The following is a 13,477-nucleotide window of genomic DNA, read 5'->3' on the forward strand; positions in this document are numbered from 1 at the left end:
GAAAAAAAGAACTATGGAATCAGATCAAAAAGAGATTTTGAATGCCTGTTTATCTGAATGCAGTCATTTTTTTTTTTTTTTACAATAAAGTATATTCTCAGACCAGAGAATTAACAGAAAAAAATGAGCAAGCAGGAATAAATAAGAGACACAGCATTGCAGAGAAATATGGCTAACACTGCATTTGATGAGTGCAATATGAGCTATTTCAGACTGTCAAATTGAAAGTGCAACTCTTTCAGCTCGTGGGGCTACTTGTTTATAAGCTCCTGTACCACGGGGCTGGTGGAAAAGACAAATGTCTTTTTGCATTGTAGCAAATGGCCTTGACTCTGGCCGCGCGAGCATTCACGAGAACGCAGTGACACTGAGGTCAGGAGAGCCTCGACAGGGGCCAGACATACGCGAATGAAAACCCCTAAGAGTGATTAGCCTCAGTCCACAACCAATTAGACACAAAAAAGCTCTTCACTCTGCAATGTTTAAAACCAAAGGCCACGATGGCCGTTCGACCCCCCCCTTTCTTTTTTTTTTTGTCCAGTGTTAGGGCACGATTGGCTTTTCTGGAGTCGTGCTTGGCGTCAGCTGCACGCTATCTCCGCGGCCCTGTGTAGTCTGGCCAAAAATGTGCTAGCACTGTAGGCAAGACTAATGGCCTATTTAGAGCCAGGCCAAGACGGCTGCGCAAGAAATCGCGCTGTGCTGACGGTTTATCCAGGCGCCCAGCAATTAGAGCCACTCCAACAAGGGCTGCTCAAAGGCAAAATCACCATTTGGGAGCGAGATTTATCCTTGGAAAATGGAGGGGTGTGCTCCCGGCACTGCCGTAGTGTGTGTGTGTGTGTGTGTGTGTGTGTGTGTGTGTGTGTGTGTGTGTGTTGTGGGGACAAACGGTGAGGGGGGACAAATCGAAGGGCTTTTCCAACTCCTGCGGTTGCCCAAAACCAGTTCCAGACTCCACTGGAGAAAACAGGCAAGTGGCCGAGATGTGTCACGTGACCCGTCTTCCCCTCTGCTAAGCCTATTTCGTGTTCCCAAAGGATAACGATAAAATATGAGACACACTTTCCCGGCCAACTTAAAAAAAATAACAGTCGTGTCCGCACGTACAGTGTCCGCCGTCTTTTAAATTTAACAGGACGCACATTCTTATCTGGACATGAAGACTCCGCAATTCAAAATAAAACAATATGGATAGACGATTTGATTTCTTTCATCATTTAATGTTTTGGCGTGCGATGAAAGCTCTTGGACGTCAGTCGGAGGGGTGCGCGATTCACGACAGGCATAAAGGAACAGGAATTGGGAGCAGACGGGGACGTGTAGAGGACCAAATCACAATTCAGTAACATCTGGCTTCTGAATTGCGTTTGGATAGTCGAGCTTTCGCTCGTATGGGTGGGAAACAAGAAAAGGACGGGATGGGTTGGATCTGAAAATACTCGACTTTGTAAGGGCACATGCATCTACGTTTATTTATCTAAATTGTATAAGTAGTGAATAAACATGATGACGTAAAAGGGACGTTGATTTACACTCAAGTGTAGCAGCACATCATATGTCACATACTCTTTCTACTTGTGCTTCTAGTGACCTTTTAAATATACGTTTGCTTCTTTATTTCGAATATACACGTCGTCTTTTTGCTTTCTTTCCTCAGACTCCTTTACACCCGGGTGAATGCCTGCGACATATTTCCTTCGCGCTTCTCTGTTCTTGCTCCCCCTCAGATGTGCACGTGCATCCGCTAATGAATAATTCATTGTCATTTTAATATACAGATTCATTCCACGTGGCAGTCCACAATGCGAAGGTCGTCACTCGCTTTTTGTTTCCTTACAAGTGGAGACAGGCTAATACGAGACACCAGAACAAATCTAAAAAACCACCTGTAACCGATTATTCATAAAAAGGAAAGAGAAACAACAAAAACTTTCGACAACTGCAGTTGGCACCAGAGAAGAAAAGTAGAGAAAGCAGGTGAAACGGACAAGAAAGCTCCGGTTAAGAAGAAGCAAAAATATATGAACAGGTAACAGGTATGCCTAATGGACAGCGTGTCTGCGTCTGATGCACAGAAGATCTAACCAACGTGATTGTGTAGTGCATGAAACAGTTCCAACTGACAAAAGTGGCAGGCATCCCATTTATCTGGTGTTTAATGCTCTATTTGAGATGTCAACATCACAACAACATCTTGAGACGCTTGACTACACTGAACCTGAACTGTTAATATGTAGAAACAAGTCTGTAATCAATCACAGACACAACCAAACAAAAAAAATACACGTCACATTACAATAATCAAATTTTCATTTCAGGTGTAGGCTATAATGCCGTGGTTTATGAACGTTATGAATAGTACTGGTCCCCAGTCGACATCGTAACATGGATGTGTGCATATATTTGTGCTTTTAACGACTGGACCTATAGCGGCCTTTCTCATGCTCCAAAGAGAGCCCATTACTGGACCCCGTGTACAGGCGGCCTGGGTGCCGCTGCACTCTGTTGTGGGCCGCTGGCAGTCGGGAGGCGACGCGCACATGTTGGTGTTTATTTCCATTCTGTCATGTGCGTGAATCTGATTACAGGTCGCTAAGTCAATATTTAGCTTTTGCGGACGGATCGGAGCCGGTCAGTTTATTTTCCTTCTCGCCACTTCTCCCGCCGTTAGCTGCCAGCGGCGTAAGCGGAGGACGACGCGCACCGCCGCATTAGGAAACAATAAAATACCACACAGCGTGTGTGGGGAGCGGGGTGGGGGTCCTGGGTATTGTGAGCAGTTATGCTGTTTTGATCGGTTTAATTGTAAACATACATGTTGCATCACAACTTTGTCTGGTCCGTTAGAACAGTGAACATGAACGTTTTGACAGTTAATATAACCGTATTTCATTATTCTCTTTCTTTAATGTCTCCACTGAGGCAATTTTGCTAACTCGCAAGCTTTAAACGCCGTTTGATTTTAGTTAAACATAGTACTGTCCTAAGAGCTTTTTGTTATCGAATCCTTTGGGAACAGTGTGTAAACAGAGACATTTATGGACCATGTCCCCATTTCAGTACACGTTTTAGCCTCAGACGCTCAAAATGTGCATCACAGTGTATGTTGGCCGTCTCTTCACGACCCACAGCAGTGTATTTCTAAAGTATAGTGTGTACTCCATGAAACGACACCCCATCATGCTGCGTTATTGTTGTGACGACAAGAAAAACGACAACGAGAACAAAGCATCTGAAGAGTTTCTTTGAAAACGTCTGTGTTGCACGCGCGCATTGTATAAGCCTCCCTTCTTATTACTCGGCAGTGATGAAATTCGGCGCGAGCTTACACGCGGCCCCCGAGGCTGCGGGGATTTGAGATTTATTAAAAATAGAGAGCGGTATTTTTCTTTCAGTCATGACTCTATTACTCTGAGAAAGCAGACCACACACACGGAGCCCTACAGATGCATGGATACACACACGTGCGCGCTGAGACAGGAACACACAGGAGAAGGGGGTAGGGGGTGTTCTTTTAGCTGAATAAAAATAAGTTATTTTCCATACATTTTTTTCCTCATCAAATGTTTTTTTTTTCCTGATTCAGGTTTGGTTTCTGCCAGACTTTCGCAGCACTGTGCATTGTAGACTGCACTGAGTTTCTCAACACAAAAGAAACTCGCTGGCTGTAAGAAAATTCTGCCTTCATGAGGCCGTCTGCTGCATGATTTCTTCTGTGTAATGGGGCATTTGCCCCTGATTAACACTACAAAGCTTAGTGGTCCATCTAAATATTCAAATGTAGAAAATTATGTATGTTAAACTGAACCCCGTAAGAGTTTTCACATTTCTGAAGTTTTGCATTTTGTAGCCTTTGCATCTGCATCAAAACAACACTACAAAGATGCATTCATACATATTCCTTGCAACCAAACAAATATGTGAAATCGAGGATTGCATGTTCCCGAAGTGCTGAATGTCCACTCACGTGGAAGCATGTGCAAGTGTACAGAACTCATAACGTTACAAAAGCAAGACCTATATAGCCAGCAGTGTAACTGTCAGAGTTTTGCCACTGAAATGTTTAATTTATGTTTATTTAATTTATTGTAATTTCAGTTCATATAGTCGTTAAAGGGTGTGTGGAATGTGCGTCCTTCAAACAGTTGACCAATAAAACTTGATATTTGCGGTGGCACTATGGAACTATGGGTCATAACCAGCGTGGCAGAACATGAGAGACATACACCCCAGAAACACCATAGTTATACGTGGTCTAGGAGGCGCACACGGTAAACGCTTATGTTCCAATTTATGTATTAATGCACCCCTTTTTATGAATCTGTTGTGTAATTGGTGTCATACAGTACTGTTAAAGTTGTATTTTATGTAATCCTGTTGTGCTAGTAATACTAGCAACGAGCATTACCGCTAGACATTACGAGACGGAGAAGTACATGTCTTGAACAAAACCTTTATTTCTTGTAGTTTTCACGGTGTCTGAAGAAGAGAGAGAGAGAGAGAGAAATAAAATTTCCGAAGACATCAGTATGACTCGTAGCCGTCATTCCATTAGACCAGTGTAACTACAAGCAGGCCTTATTAAGATGCAAGGGAACGTACCTTGCGGCCTCCAGGGGAGTGCGCAGACAGCGCTCATGAATCTCCTCTGTCCCGCAGGTATTCCCCCACCTCCCTACGCCCATGGTGGGAGGAGCCCAGCAACGTCTAAATCAGTCAAAGTTGGAAACGAATATCTCAGTTGCACCATAACTTTTCCAAGCCAAACTCAGGGGGGTTTAGTGGATGTTTAGTGTTGACCCTTCTAATGTGATCGATAAGGGTGCAATAAGGAAGAAATGTAGTCGTCCCCCCCCCAAAGGGTTTCAACAAGGCTCACAACTTGCACACATCTGGAATTCATTGTTGGGAGGTGGGGTGACTGCAAAGAGCCTGTAGCTAGTAGTCCCTTGACACTGCATTCTCTCTGATGGTCTCTCTGATAAACTTGTATAGTTAGGAGAAAAAATGTTCCTGAGGGTTTGTTTGCTTTTTGAACATTTTTTTACAATAACCAAGCCATTTGGCACAGACACATTTGCACAAAATCAGATCCTGAAAATACTTCATATTGTTACAGGACTTATAAAAATGTATTTGCCAAAAGAAAACAATGGTTAAAGGAAAGAGGATATAATGAGAGGCCTTGTACGCTGTGCCAACAGCAAAGTTTTACCACAGTAATTCTCTACATGCATATTTGGAGCCTTTGTCATCATTGTAGACCACAAAATATGGTGAAAGATATACTGTATTTCCTCTGGGCACTCTATTAAATCATGGCAATTAAAGTGTGTCTGTGGGGGGTGTATACTGCTGGTCATTATGTGTATAGGGCAAGAGAGGGCCATGCAGGGGGTGGTGATGTTTTTCTAAATCACGTGACCTCTTTTTTTGTCTTTTTTAAAGCAAACATTGGACATTTTGATTTTGGCAGCTTTTTTGCTACAGAAGCCCCCTGCCAGTTATGCAAGATCAAAGCCCTTTTTTGGGGTGAATATTAGGCCTGCACTCAAACCCATCCGGTCTAATATTAGGTTCTGTTTTGACCGATCTGGTGATTTGGAACCTCACCAGTGCTATCAACAGAATGTTTACAGCCCTTGCAAAAGCTGGGGTCAACTTGGCCAGCCCAGAGGAAAAAATGAATCAGTTTAGCCGTTCATTCATAATCAGTGGTCCATTATGATAGAGAACTCAGAATTTAGCTGCTACAATGCATACTTGGGACTTGGCATCAAAGCCTGTGGACATTTAGATAAGGCTAAATGAGAGCAATTTTGATTGGTGCCTGATTTTGGGACCACGTTGATTTTCTCAGCGGATAAATGGGCTGTGATGTCACACATCCTCATTCTGGGCCACGCCCCTCATGACCTTTTGCAGTTTGTGGAGCTGAACTTGCCTCGCCTTTATTTAAGAATAGAATTGGAAGCATGAAAGAGGGGGGGAAAGAGCCGTTTTCTGAAGTTTGATCTCACTCTGATTTAAGCAATCCCAGCTGCTTTCCTCCCTTTTTACGTCTGTCTTTTCTCAGCAGGGTTCTGTCTTAACGATGGAGCCACGTAGTCCTTGGGTCGCACCATCTCCTTTCCACTACACTCCAAAGTCACCATGCCAACACCGACAATCAAGCCCAGATTTCAAAAGCGCGCAGTCATGACTGGTTGTATGGCAGCACTGAATTAAAAGGATACACTAACTACACAAATTTCAACTGAAATTACTAACAAGGCACAAAGTGGAGCCCACCAAATGTAAACTGATTTGTAGTTTTCTCATGAAGAGACATCAAGGAATGCTTTTATTATGGATACAGAAAGTTATGGTAAGGTTAACAACATTTAATAGGCTATATTTAGTTAATCAATTATGAAGATATTTACCTACTGGTATGTCTTCCCCAAGCTATGCAAATGAGAACTACATTCAGTTTTGTAGTTTAGTTCAGTGAAGGATAATCAACCCCGCCTCTCAAAAGGATTGAAAATTAATTTCAAATTAGCCTTTTTACACTTAATTGTAGTTTGTTTCTTTTCCCGCACTCCAAACAAACCTTCAACAGACACACCTGCTTGTGAGCCATTTTATTTATAAGAATTTTATAGCCTTATTCAAAATTAGTAAACAATCTCTTTTTGTGCACAACACTGGTTGTCGGCCAGTGTAAATTGTTACATTATGATAACAAGCCCATTTCCTGCGTTTAAGATTTTTGTTTAACTTCTGGCCTATTGACTGCCTGGCAAAGACTAGTGTCTACTTTTGACAGGCTCGTCTTAAGTGAGCAAAGCAGATGTGCCTCCTTCAGGTCCATTATTAGCAGCCTCAGCACATGTAGTTTTGCTGCTAAGTGTTTCCAGCCAGGATCTTTGGATGGGAGCAAGGCAAAAAATTCCTTTCCGATAACATCACCATTTTTCCGACGCAGTCACAACTCTTCGAGGCTAATTATTTGTCTGCAAATTGGTTTGAAAATTAAATGAATAGGTCACCTGATGAATGATACTTTGTATGTTTTAAACTGGAGAAGGCATTTTTGGATAGAGACATATGGCTCAGAATATTAAATAGATTGAAAGAGACATTACATTTTTCAACCACTGACATTGTAGTCTAGTCCAAGAATCCATGTCAAGGGAACCAAGCCCTAAATTTCTCAGTATTGAAGCGGATAATGATGCATGCGTTCATATTACGTGTGAACTACTTTCTCATTCTATAGTCCAGCCACCTTAAGAGGAAAATCTGTCTATTTCTCAAAGTTGCTATAAGGCGTTACAGTTTATTTCCTAACTGAGTGTGCAGTAGCTAAGAGAAACCGTGGCCTACATAAGCACTCCCAGTTCCCTCACTCTGAGTGTCTTGGGTTTAACCTGCTCCTTTCCCATGATCCTCTATCAGGAGGGGTTGAGGGAACTGGAAGGAAAAGAAAGAATACCTTTGCTCAGACTATAACATCTGATATGACAAAAATATTAATAGTGAGCAGCTCATACTGTTATAACTGGACAGTAAAACATTTTTTACTGTTGACACGTTGGATTAAAGCAAAACAGCATGGTTACATTGATAATTATTAATATAATGACTATGATGCCACACTGCTCATTGTTACCGCATTTGATCATTTGTATATTGTTTGGTAGCTCCTGTGCTTAGACTGCTAATACAATGGCTCCAACTGACCAAGAAACAATTGAGCAGCCATTTATTCAATAGCATGTGGTCCCTTGATGTGTGGTTCTGTGTTTTAAAATCCTGGGATTCAAGTATGGTTTAGCCAATATAGATGTGAATAGTAGGACTGCGCATTGATGCTAGTTTTTGTGTGAATGTGTGCATTTGTGAGACCAATCTTATATAGTTCCGCTTTCTTCAATATCGTCCAATACTTAGCAGTAGCAAAAATATTGGGTCAAATTCTAGTACTGAACCTGTGATATGGCTTTCTCTGCAGCTGTGTGTATCAAGAGGACCTGGAGGATGAAAAGGGAGCTGCCAGTTGATCCCTGAAAAGAGGTGAAGAAATCTACACTGCACGTAATGTGTCACACCAGTGACATCATTTGCGAGTCAGCGACCTCAGGCACCAGTCTTGCACAGCTGAAAGCCCCCGAAAACCACTTGGCCGCTGCGATGGTGATCTCATCTCCGGGTGCAGTTCTCTGTGGAGTTGTGAAGGGCTGCCTGCCTTTCCCCTGTGAGCCGTGTTGAGCTGTCAGGGTCTTCCTTTCATCCACTCCTGCGTTCAAGCCCTATGACGGGAGTCTCGGTTCGAGGGCATCTAGAATGACATGAAGCTGTGGGCGCCTGTGTACCGCACTTTCTACTCCACCCCTCCCCCCTCCCTCCACAACCTCACGCGATAATAAGATTGCATTTCCGTGTCGGGATCAGGCAAAGCCTCATAGCCCCAGCCAAGGGATTAGTGTAATTTCTCTGTAATCAGAAAGAGTTACAATGACGAAATCCAGCCTGCACATTTGTGTTTGTGTCACGCTTGAGTCCCAGCGGCTAATCTTGCAAGTACGGGTGTAACTTGCCTACTATTTAGCTCCACTCTCTTTGAGAGGGAGGATGGGGGAGGGTGGAGATTACACATGCATCATGTCACCATCATCTTTACCTTAAATCTTCCTGGGCAGTTGTTTTGGTTTTCAGATTCTGATGTGAGGCCTAAAGAGGAGGGCTGGTGTTGGGCCTTCTTACGCTATGCACTATATTCTTACACTGTGCACTATAATCTTATACTATGCACTGTAAACATACACTGTGCCCTATTTACTTTATGCAGTACCTGGATTTTTGCAGGTTAGTAACCGCTCAAATCAAATTCTGTAACGTTTTACACTAAATGGACCAAATCACTGAATAATAAGGGGGCCGACTGCATTATACTCCTTGCATGAGCCAAATGAAACTATTTTTTAATATGACTTTAACAATAATCATGTGTTTTAATGTTATTAGTTTTTTGCAGTCGCTAAGACCCAATTTCTGAAACTTTGTCAAAATGTAACACAGCAGCCAAAACCACACACACAACATGCCAAACATCTCACAGTTTTGGAAAATGCAAACACTCCATTAAAACTCTTACAACTCTCGCCAGAATTGTATTTCTGCATTCACACAAGTATGAGATGAACAGCATTTCTTATATGACAACTACACACTGACGTGGCAAATGGAAAATACTATTACCAAGTGTTTTTTGAGGGTTCAGTGTGTAGTCTGCTGTAAAGGTAAATCATAGTACTCACATGTACATATATTCACAAGTTTATGCATATTCAGTATATTTACATGATAAGGTAAAACACAATGTTTATTTTCTTTCTTTGCATGAACAGCTCTGCAACACATGATGTAGGCTATATACTGTAATACACAGATAACAAAAGCCAAAAAACAAAGCTCAAGAGCCCAAGATCTCATTGACATCACAGCTGGTGTCCTCTTGGGCCAGACAGCGGGGGACATACCTTCTGGAGTGATGCATCCACCCCTGTCATGCTCCCCCATCAATGTCACCACAAGCTTCCTCCATCACCTGGGGAAGGGACATGCGATGGTGGGGTTTGGCGACCATCTCCATGCCAAAAAGAATTCAGTAGGACTCAGAAATGGAGAGTATGGTGGAGGTGAAGCACAGCACAATTGTGGATGTTCAGTGAACCAGTTTTATACTTGAGCAGCTTGGTTGACAAGCAGTGCAGAAAACAGTTTTAAATGTTGTGTCTAATGTAGGGAACTGTGTTTGATGTGTTGCAAAAAATGTGTTAGAATTGCTAAGTGTAAAGCAGAGAATGTGCCTAAGGTTTAGTGCACCAGGTCAGTAGGCTACATCAGGAGTGAGTTATGAGTTATGTTTTTAAAAAAAGTGAAAAAAAGTACTGGCTTTTGGGTCTTAGCAACTGCAAAAAATGAAAACATGTTGACATTACGGTTCATCATGCATCGTCGAAGGCTGACAGACATAACTATGTTGAACCTTACCTCATTCATGTAGCCATTAGAAGTAATACATACAATATGCATACAGTTATCTTTATTTTGTAAAATGTTTATCGGTTCATGGCGGCAAACAAAAAGCGTAAACATATATTTAAATTAAAAAACACTGCCTAATAAATGGGAAAAAATGTTATAGTGGGATTTCTTTATTTTACGGTGCCTCAAAAATTCCAGGCGTAACTGATTTTTACAAATAAATTTTACATGTATAGATTTACCTTGCAAAGGCCCAATTAAGTATTGGTAATTACTGTATTAATTGAATGGCCACTTTAAAAAGATGCAAAATAAAGTAGATCTATGTTAAAATGTATAGTAATATTTCCTTCCTCCTCGGCCCAGACTGACTATCATATGATGTTTTCCTATGATCCTACATCACAAGTTTGTCAATTACATATTTTATCATTAATTTATAAAGCCTGTTTTTCTTTGCTAAACTTAAAATGAACTGTGATCTTCTAAAAACAACCTTTCTCCATTAAACTGTGAACAGGATCGTCAGAATTGCTTTTTTCCTCCAAGGCTTAGGCTCAATTCTTATGTGGGCCAAGTCTGCTTTACCCGATCACACTTCAGGTCTCGGTTCTCATGCCTCACGTGACATTCACTTTCCCGATTCAGGTCGAACCGTATGTTTCATTACACCACAACTGTTTCATATTCCGTGTTGCCTGTCCCTGTTTTCTTTACCAGCTCTTCCCTGCCCCGAAACAGCCGTTCAAAAAACGCCACATCGTGTAAACAAACCAGGGCTCTAATCGACGTCCACAGTCGGATCAATCTCTCGTGTCCGACCGAAGCACTACTGCGGTCAGTCAGCGATCAAACCGACGGGTTTTTTTTCACCGAGGCGGGACCAGGCAGCCAACCCTCTCCAGATGACATGGCTCTCATCGCTAGCAGGGACGTCGTGCCAGTTCCAATCTGATTCTCATAAACCCAGCGCAAAGGGGCGCGGGACAGATGTACAGCTAAGGAAATATTTACAGTGAGAGCACATCCATGTTTGTGCTGAACCTTAGTGAACTTTACCGCTCCACAGTGGATGTCATCAGAAGTATGTATGCCTGAGGTACTGCTTTAAATAGTTAGGTCCAGTTGAGGCCCTGTCAGTGTTGAACGTCACTCCTATCAACAGAAAATGACAAAGACCGTAAAAGATTTTAACTAAATGATTCCCACAGGTTTAGTATTTCTGGTAGTATATGTAGTTATACATTTATTTATGAGTCTGGCTTTGTGAATTAGCTTAACGTAACTAATGTTAATTTTTCCAGTAGATAAATGTGCAGGATTAGTAGTGGTGGTGGGGGAGGGTTAGAGGGGGTCATAGGCGGTCCTTGCGGTCAAAGTGAAAATGTATCTAGTAGCCTAACTTGCTTATGCTTAAGTTGTCAGTAGGTATCCTCCCACTGCAAATACACACATGCCTTGCGATGTCTTCCTGTTGGAAGTCTATGAGGGATTCTCGTTCTTGACTCTTGAGATGACCCCAAACCAGAAACCTCAGCTTTCATTCCTCTGCCCGTGAAATATGCTGTGTGGCTTTGAAATGCTCTCCAGTGGATCGTGAACTGGGCAGTTGTCATGTCACAGGCGTCTGCCTCGGTGCGCCATCCATTCTTGTTTTCTCTTGGCCAAAAAAGCATTTCATTTATCATGTTCATATTTATTTTGTACGGCAATAGGCTGAGATGAAAGGTTTTTTTCCTATTGTGGTTAAAGTCCTACATTTGATTTCAACCAAGGACTTTTTGCTTTGTGGATAAAAACAAAAAAAAACTATTTTAGTCCCCAAATTATATTTAAAGTTTCTTATAGCATGGGATATTCAAGATCTGGCATAACAGTGTGATGCATTTAAGCACACAGTATGTGCTTTCCTTCTGTAACAGACAATCCCTGAGGCTGGAAACATTCTAGAGTCTACTGTCAAATTCTGTTTACGTATAAAACATTTTCAGGAATTGTACCTCTCGAGTCCGTGCGTTGCTCATGCAGTCTGATGTGGAGAAATGGGATAAATCAAAAAGCAAGTGCCATAACTTGCATTAATAATAACCAGATCAAAATGGCATTTATCACTTGCTGACGCTAATGAGAGCATTCTCCATTGTAAGTCAGTCTCCTTCAGCTTGTGCAGTACAATGCCTGGTTTGGTTCATGTTATGTCCATGATTTTAGACTATCAGTATTTTGTGTGAACAAAAACATGATTTTTTTTCCACAAGATGCCATGTTTAAACACTTAGGTCCACATGGATTAACAGTGGTGGAGAGAACTGAGTAGAACATTGGTTGCAATAAATTACTAGTTCATAATTTCACTGCTCTTCGTTGCCTGGAGTGAAGCTTTAATTAGTTTCACCAGTTGTTTCCCTAGTGAATTTCTAGCGTAAAGACAAGCCCTGTGTAATCTTGGATGGCTCAGACCAAAGATTCTTAATTCCTCTGAGTCCCTGTTTCCCACCGTCGATGGATAAGGGACACAGTGTCATTATTGTGCTCTCTCTCATCCCCAATGGGAGGGTGGACAATAGGTCATTCATGCTGGCTTGTCATCCCTGAGTGATATGAAGGTGCAGAGATGTTCCTGGGAACATAATGTGGCCAACCAGCTGCTGTTCTCAACCCCCTGTGACACAACACCGTTCATTTCCCTCCGTTCACATCAACACAGAAACAGTATGCAGCAACTGATCGGAAACTATACATTACGTTTTCTCTTTACCGGAGAACTCTACTGCAGTCGCCACATTTTAGGTGGATGAAAAGGTGCATTTAACTTACAAATGACAACACAGTATCGGTAATCGCAGAACCTCTGCGTTTCTGCTCATTAGCGCTAATGACATGAGCCTTCATAGAGGGGAAGAGATAAGGAGCAGATGGAAATAGGTGAACAATAAGGGAGTCTAAACATGTACGCACCTATGCACGCAAGACAAGCAGGCCAAGCTGTTGCCTTCCCTGGTAAGGCTAACGTCCAAAGAAGGCAACAAAGGACCTAAACAGACTTAGCTGTAATTTCGAATAATGATTCACAGGCTTTGGGGAAAATGGTGCCTGCAGATGCAATCAGGACAGTAATATTTAAAGCATGGCAAGGGGTCGGGGTTGGGGGGTAGGGGGAGTCCAAAGTTGGCCCGTATTTAGGCCTTAGAACCCTCTAGGTAATTGCTGCTTTGTGATAAATAGATGTGTTCCTCCATACATTACTGGTGTTGCTTGGCAAGTTTGATATCACTGGTTGAAAGGCAGCATCCTGTCTACTTTGACCACTAAGTAGCATTTGGTTTGGCTTCTCTGTCTGAGTCCTTCTATCTTTCTGTTTCTTACTCTCCCTCCTGCTCTATCCCTCTCTCTTCTCTATCCCTTTCTCCTCTATCCCTCTCTTCTCTCTGTCCTTCTC

Source organism: Brachyhypopomus gauderio, chromosome 3 (assembly GCF_052324685.1).
Source record: "Brachyhypopomus gauderio isolate BG-103 chromosome 3, BGAUD_0.2, whole genome shotgun sequence".
Taxonomy (NCBI): Eukaryota; Metazoa; Chordata; class Actinopteri; order Gymnotiformes; family Hypopomidae; genus Brachyhypopomus; species Brachyhypopomus gauderio.